At 42.0% G+C, this 8,084-nt stretch overlaps 1 non-coding gene across 1 annotated transcript; it reads right to left on the reverse strand.

Annotated features, from left to right (window-relative positions):
* Window positions 1-5,036: 5,036 nt before the first annotated feature.
* On the reverse strand, window positions 5,037-5,152 carry LOC117284301. Its single transcript, XR_004515369.1, has one exon. It is a non-coding gene; the product is annotated as a U5 spliceosomal RNA (small nuclear RNA).
* Window positions 5,153-8,084: the final 2,932 nt, after the last annotated feature.

Below are 8,084 nucleotides of genomic sequence, written 5' to 3' on the forward strand. Positions count from 1 at the left end.
TCACCTCCCGCCCGGCCGCGGCGTCTGGGAAGGAGGCCGAGTTCCGTTCGTGACGCGCCCGCGGGCTTCCCCGCCCGGTCCCTGGCGGGAGGAGCTGGACGCCACGCCATGCGGGCGTATTCTCCTCTGGGATATCCGCCTGGTACACAGTAGGGAATGTGTAACAGATGCGTCTGATGAGTAAAATCGACGGGTGGAGCCTGCCTCCTTTAAACAGTCATGGTCTCGAAGTGTGGACGAGACTGAACTGGCGACCGTCCTGCCCCGAGTCCCCGGATTGCGGGCCATCTTCCCCATCCTGGGCTGGAGCCTCCACACTTTTAATGGGAAGGGCAATTCTGTTGTTTTTGGTTTTTGGGTTTTTTTCTCCATTTCGAGGTCACTTTAAGCCACAAACCGAGGAAGAATAAAGCCTGGCACAGTCACAGCTTTTAATTTCCGTTATTAAGTGAATTGTGTCAGATGACATAATCTGTACTTGGCGTCAGAAGTAGTCACGGCGTCCTCCACGATGAGGACATGTTCTGAGAAATGTGCTAGACAGTACAGCGTTGGGTGACATTCATATTGTGTGCTTAAGGAACTGAGTGAATTACAGGGTCAGTAGGCGACCGCTCAGGGGACAGCCATCATATTTGCCATCGGGCCTTAGCCAAATGAGTTAGTGCGGTTCATGACTGTTCCTCATGAGCAGAGTGATTACAAAGGCGCAGTAAGATACCACGTGGATTATTTTCCTGACCAGGACCTGATGGCAACTTGAAGAAAATGGTTGGATGTTGATTAGTTTGCTGAGGACTATAAAAAGTGTGATAGACGTTGAATATTCAAAGAGTTCATTCCTCTGAGGTTCAAATAACTGTGCCAGACATCATCCTAGAGATGGAAGATTCAAAATGGGTTAAGAGTTAACCCCAGCACTCTAGAAGGCTGAGGCAGAAGTGCACATTCGAACATAGCCTGAGCAACTTGGCAGTTTATCAAAACCCCATCTCAAGAGTCTGGGAATTTGACTCAATGGTTCTGCTGCCTGCCTCGTAAGTGCAAGGTTCTGAGTTCAATCCCCGGTACCAAAAAGGAGGGTGGGGCCAAGTCTAAGGTCCTGAGTTTGATCCCCAGTACCAAAAAAACAAACAAAAAAAGTACCTTCCAAAGCTCCAACCCCTACCTTTATTTTGAATTCAACATTTTTCTGCATGATATTCTCCCCACATTCTTTGTTGGCATTTTAATAATATTCTTCAACGCAATCAATAGAATCTCAGAAATCAAAGCATCAATGCTAGCTAGAATAGACCATCTAGGACATCATTTCTCAAGCTCCCCAACTGTTCCTGAGGCCCTTTCAGGAAATCTATGAGGCCAAAACACCTTCAGGACAATACATTATTTGCTTTTTTCATTCTCATCGTTTTACAAGTATACAGTGGAATTTTCCAGAGGCTATATTGTCATACATTACAACAGATTGCAGAGGTATATATGTGAATCCAGCTGTCATGTAAGAGATTTACAAAACTTTTAAAAACACAAAATTCAGTCTTACTAATTTTTATTTGAAAAGCAGTAATTTTGCATAAAATGCTATGTATGTATGTAAACATGTAGATCTATTTTCAACTTGGAGTTTTTTGGAATTTCATAATTTATCGCTTGTTTTTAATGTAAGTACCAATAAATATAAACATACAAGAAAGCAGTTTGGGGAGTCTTCAATTTTTAAACATGTAAAGGGGTCCTAAGTCCAACACATTTGAAAACTGAGATAGAATCAAGTACAACCTGGTGCCTGCTGAGCAGCTTAAGGATACGCTCTACCACTGACCTACACCTGGCCCAAAGCCAAAATTACTTTCAAATTGTATTTCATGGAGCCCTGAACTTTTCTGGTGATGTCAGAGTTGTTAGAAAAGAGAATGGGGCCTTACCTGACAGTATCAATCCACAGAAAGTAATGCACCCTGACATGGACGAAATGCCCCCCCACCAGGAGTCCTAAAACAGCCAGGATGATGCAGCGGTCTCTGACCCAAAACCTATGAGCCCAACTGCAGAGAAGAGTTCCAGGGCTCCTTTTCATCATACTGGGACTTCATGGTAAGAGAGATTCAGTTCAATCACAAGACAGCGCGTGTGTTGTTAGTCCTGTGTTTGCAGACCTTAGAAGGTAGCCAAATAGCCTGATGGAAAACTCCACGGAAGACTGTTAGAGGTTTGGGGAGCAAATAGAAAAGTGTGTGTTTACTTAACACCAAAGGGACCAACCAAACAGATGAGGCAGAGAGAGAGTAATTTATTCTTTTATGACAATGGAATTGTGGGTTTTGTTCTAATACAGAAATCTCCCAAATATCCATTGTGGACTGATTTCAGTGGTATCATTCAAATGCATTCCTAAGTGGGAGGGGATGCACCTTGAGGACAAGCAGATGGAGTGGTAGATGACCATACATTTTGAACATGGTCCTACAGCCTACTGATGGGGCTTTGTGGTGATCATCTGGTCTTGTCTTCGCTCTCAGCCACAGTAGCTGCAGAAATAGCCGCGGTCATTTAGTGGTCAGAAGAAATGACTGGTGGCAGATGAAACTGAAAAGCAGTAGTCATTGTTCACCTGTGCTTATTTGGTTTCTGGAAAATTTCTTAATCTACCTTCAGGTGAGCAAGTCTAACTTCAGGTTACAGCAATTATAGTAGCAAAAAGGATTTTTATGCTTAATATAGATTAATTATTTTCAAAAATCATAGGCATGCTTCAAGGGAAACAACATTCAGAGATATGTTAACCATATTTATGAATATTTACTATAACAAAAATCACCCCTAAAAAGTATATTAAAGAAAATATAATGTACAGCTGTTTAGAAGGTTGTTGATTGGTACAGTATTTGAATTTAGAACAAGCCTTCTATTCAGATTAAAAGAGCCCCTAATGCCCTAGTTTCTGAATGCTAAAGCTTCTCAGTAAATATTTCTGGAATATTGCTATATTTTCACCGACCTATATGTTTTTAACATTGGCTGTGGACTGAAAAATATGCTAATAAATAAATATACTATGAGCCGGGGATTTAGCTCAGTGGTTACGCCGCCTGCCTTGCAAGTTCAAGGACCCGAGTTTGACCCCTGGTACCAAAAATAAATAAATAAATAAATATACTAATAAACTCATTAGTTAAAAAAAAAGGAATTGGGAGAGGATAAAGTCGTGGCTGGAGTCTGCCACTTCTTGCCTCTTCCTCTAATTAGAGCTGTTCTGCTTTTATTTGCTTTATATATAAACCTTTCATATAGGGTTTCAGTTTATAAATGGACTCTTCTTTTATAAAGTTTAAAAAACAATGATTCATTCACTCAACAAGTATTCCCCCCAAGTATTTACTACACAATAGGATTGTTAGATATGTTTTGTTTAGCAGTACCCAGGATTGAACACAGGACTTTGTGCTTGTGAGGCAGGTAATGGCGCCACTGAGCTAAATCCCCAGCCCATACATGATAGGATTGTTCTAGTCACTAGGACTGTATTTGTGAGTTAAGAATGATACATTTGGGAATGGGCTGGGGATTTAGCTCAGTGGTTCCACCACCTGCCTCGAAAGCACAAGGTCCTGAGTTTGATCCCTGGAACCCACCCCCCCAAAGAGAATGATACAGTCCTTACTTTGTAAACTTAATTCTCTATGGGGGAATATCAGCTCATCACATGACAAATATATAATGGAAACTTTGTATAAGATGTACTTTTATGAGAGTATGAGTATATACAGATATTTTCTCCAGTTGTAATAATTTGCCTCTTAAAGGAAATACATACAAACTAGAAAAAAAAAGTAGAAGAGGACAGAGGAATAATGTGGGGAGATCAATTCAGAGGATAATTATAATAATCTAGAACTGAAACCATGTCCAAGATGCTACAGTTGCATGTGGCAACTTGCTGTAGTAATAATCGAAATTAAAACTGAGGCAACAGCTTGAGTTCACAGGAAAAAGTCTTAATTGTTTAGGAAGGAAAGGGAGGACTTGAAGAGCCAGAGGCCTTCAGACAGGCCTTTTCACAAAAGAACCGGACTAGAGTTTATGCGGGACCGGTGACTTTCCGCCGAGTCATGAGTACAGCACCTTTCGGGAACTTCTTCCTCATGTTTCAGAGCTCTGCTGTTTTCATCCCCGGAGATAACATGGCTCCCCCTTTTGGAGATAACAGTGCGCCTGTCCTTATAGTGAGAGTAGGTAGATAAGGAGAGGATAAATTCCAGGCATTGTTAGCCAGGCAGAATAAAGAAAACGGGCAGATCTTCACCTCCCGTGGGGGAATAGATTCAAAAGATGCTTGCGGAAGTGAAAGTAGCTTTCATAGTAACTCTCTTCCCTCTTTCACCTCATAACAAAAATGACAATGACTGGAGAAAGTACAGGTTTTAAATACATGTAGAAAAATCCGTTTCCAGCTTCTTATATTCCACGAGTATCCCTTCTCAAACTGATCTGCATGAGAACCCAAATCACAAAAGAAAGGCTTACCTCCTTTCAAAACCTAACGAAGACTCCTTACCCAGGTGTAAAATTCCCCATGCACGCCAAATACAAGGATAAGAAAAGGTTCAAGAAACCTAAATCGAGGACCGGGGATTTAGCTCAGCGGTTCGGTGCCCTGCCTTGCAAGCACAAGGACCCGTGTTCAATCCCTGGTACAAAAAAAAAAAAGAAAAAGAAAAAAGAAAAAGAAACCTAAATCGGGCGTAGTAGCACACGCCTATGATCCTAGCTCGGGAGGCAGATGCAGGAGGATCCTGTGAGCCCAGATAACCAGCCTGGGCTACTCAGTGAGTTCCAGGTCAGTCTCAACTACATAGTGAGATTCACTCTCAAAAAGCTAAAAAAAAAAAAAAGAAAAAAAGAAAGAAACCTAAGAAACACCTTTCCATTGACACACATCAGGCCATAACACAAGAAAACCAAAGAAAGCTATGACTTGTAATGGACTACTACCAACACCCCTACTTTTTTTCTCTTCTTTAACAACTTTTATTAGCCCTGCTAAAGCAAGGCCTCAAAAAATTAAAATGAAACTCAAAATTGTTCCTCTCCACGGAAATCTTTAGTAAAAGGCGAAAGATTTGTACGATCTGAAGAGAAACCAGAGTATGATGTTAAAGTGTAGTACATGTAGTATTTGGGTAAATGTAACTCTTATAACAGCAATGGTCGGTATTTAAACCAACTGATAGCTTCTGCTTTTATCTCTAATGAGTCTGTCAAAACAGTCTGAATTTCAAGGAAAAAAAAAACGTGGAAATAAAAAAGTCTCTACTCTTTTTAATTTAGAAAATATCCTTTGTACAATGCATTGTGGGTATGTATGTAAATAACGTTTTCTTTTTTTACCAGTGCTGGGGATCACACACATGGAACTTCTTGCGTGATAGGCAAGCATTCTTCACTGAGCTATACTCCCAGCCCTCAAATCTTTTTTTTTTTTTTTTTTGGTTTTTTGAAACAGGGTCTCACTATGTAGTTAAGACTGACCTGGAACTCACCATGTAGCCCAGGCTGGTCTTGAACTCACAGCGAACCTCCTGCCTCAGTCTCCTGAGTGCTGGGATTACAGGTGTGAGCCACCACCCCCACTCCAGCCCTTAAATCTTACAATGAACCATTTTCCTGACTTGTTTTCATCTTATACAATGTTTAGTATTTTCTTTTTTTGTTTTGTTAACAAAATTAAATTTACCCTGGGCAGGCATGGTAGAACACACTTGTAATCTGGCGCTAGAACTGAGGCGGGAGAATTGCAAGTTATAGCTCACACTGGGCAACTTGGTAAGACTCTGTCTCAAAATCAAAATTAAAAAATAAGGAGTTGGGAATGTGGCTCAGCTAGGAAGCCCTCCATTCTATCTTCCCAACACTGAAAATAAACAGAAACATTCCTAGAAAAATAGGAAATGTCAACCTAAAATGTACAAAATGAAGTCAGAACTATTGCCTAACAACCTACTTTTTCTTTTAATCCCTTTGTTAAAGTTTTTCTTTTTTTCTCTTTTTTGGTACTGGGGATTGAACTCTGGTCCTTGCGCTTGCAAGGCAGGCCACCGAACCACTGAGCTAAATCCCCGGCCCTGCTAAAGCTCTTTAATCACACACATCCTGGCACTGTGAACAACAGCTCAGATTGTAGTAAAATTTTTTGTAGTTATCTTTATACTTTGAGCTATCCAATTTTTGTCTGCAAGTCTTGTAAAATTTCTTGTGGTTTCTGCATTATGATACTGCTGTCATTAGTCTCTTTTGCCCCAAGATTTTATTAAAACAAATGGAGGACCAGGGATTTTTAGCTCAGTGATTCCGCCGCCTGCCTCACAAGCGCAAGGACTGGAGTTTGATCCCCAGTACCAAAAAAAAAAGGTGATTAGTTTGTTCCTAGATGGTGTGAAATTTAGGTGAAAAGAATGCATCAAAGCTCAGACCTCTCTTGGCCAAACATGGAAGCTGACTCCTATAATCACAGCACAGCAGGAGGCTGAGGCAGGAGGATCACAATTCAAGGCCAGCCTGTACTACATAGTGAGATTTTGGCTCAGTGGTGCTGGCACCTGTCTGGCAAGTGCAAGGTCCTGAGTTTGATCCCCAGTACTGGGGGGAAAAAAGAAATTTTTGAAAAGTTGAAGAAGGGGAAGGGGAGCTCAGATCTCCCTCTTCCTGGTATTTTATATTTTGTGGAGGCGCAGTGGCATGAGGTGGGGCGGGGCACAGAGATTAAATGGCACTTGGACAGCTGGTTTAGCTGAGTCAGTAACTGAGGAACACATGTACCTTGGTTAGGGCAGAACATCAAAACTGCTTTGCACTGTACTTAAGTGAAAAAGTAATGTGGAAGACAGTTTGTAGTTAGAAGTATATGGGGTATGATAATACAATGGATATTTAAATTTAAGTTTATTACAGCAAAAGACGCATTGCTATCAGTCTGTTAATCACCCTCCAAATACTCCTTGACTCCAACCCACACCTTCCTTGCCACTTTCGGATAAGAGGCACTCTTCCATGAGTGTCTTTAGTGGTGCTGTTGCAGCTCCATGATATTGTAAGTCAGTTCCAAACATTTACCTTCATGGTCACTTTGACTGTAGGGAAAAGCCAAAGGCCACATGGTGCCAGTCAGGCAAATATGGTGAATGAGAGCTGGGCACATGGGAGGCTGAGGCAGGAGGGTTGCTTTGAGTTTGTGGCCAGCCCAGGCTACGTAGTGAGTTCAAGGCCAGTTTGAACTAGATGACATAGCCCGTCTCAGGGTGGAAAATATTGGTGGAGGAAAACACACCACAATGTTCTTACAAGCCTGCCTTTCTGAAGGATGGCACTCAGCTCAGCACTCACTGTATTTTTTTTTCTTTTCATTGAGTTTATTGGTACATTCTAGGTCTACAATACAGTTACATTCACTACTGGGATCCTGTACCTTCACATGACAGTTCTTGATTCTCATTTTTTCCCCTTGCTCACTGTATTTTTTTAATCACACCTTGTGAAGATGAAAGACTCCCAAAACTGCTTTAGAAAGTGGAGGAACGAAGGGATAAATATATATGAAGCAAAGAAGACTATTTTGGGGGGATTAGTCGCAGTGTGTCTTTTAGTGTAACATCTTTAAAATTTTCAACATTCATGTATGTTTCTCTCACGTTTCATACAAGGGAAAACGTCAAAAATTAGAGGTCTAGAATATTCCAATGGGAGTGGATACCTGGATTTGTGTGGAAAACAAGGTGATTGCAGAAGTCAGGGACTGAGTACAAAAGGGCACAGTAGGAAGAGCATGGAAATCTGTCCCCTGCTGAGTCTGGAAGGAGCGCGAGAGGAGGGGAGAGGGGAGAGGGAGGGAGGAAAAGAAGAGAGAAAGAAGGAAAAAGGAAGCAAGCCGGCCGGCCGGCCGATCATCTGGGAGTCTTGAATTTCCAACGGACGCCGGTCTAACAGGGCGCGGCTGACTCTTCCGGCCCGGATTCTCTCAGGCGATCGCGCAGGGCGGCGCCGAGAGGGCGGAGGAGGGTGGGTGAGGGCGGTGAGGAAGCCGGGTG

The sequence above is a fragment of the Fukomys damarensis genome, unplaced genomic scaffold (genome assembly GCF_012274545.1).
Source record: "Fukomys damarensis isolate Sample0158 unplaced genomic scaffold, DMR_v1.0_HiC HiC_scaffold_35, whole genome shotgun sequence".
Lineage (NCBI taxonomy): Eukaryota > Metazoa > Chordata > Mammalia > Rodentia > Bathyergidae > Fukomys > Fukomys damarensis.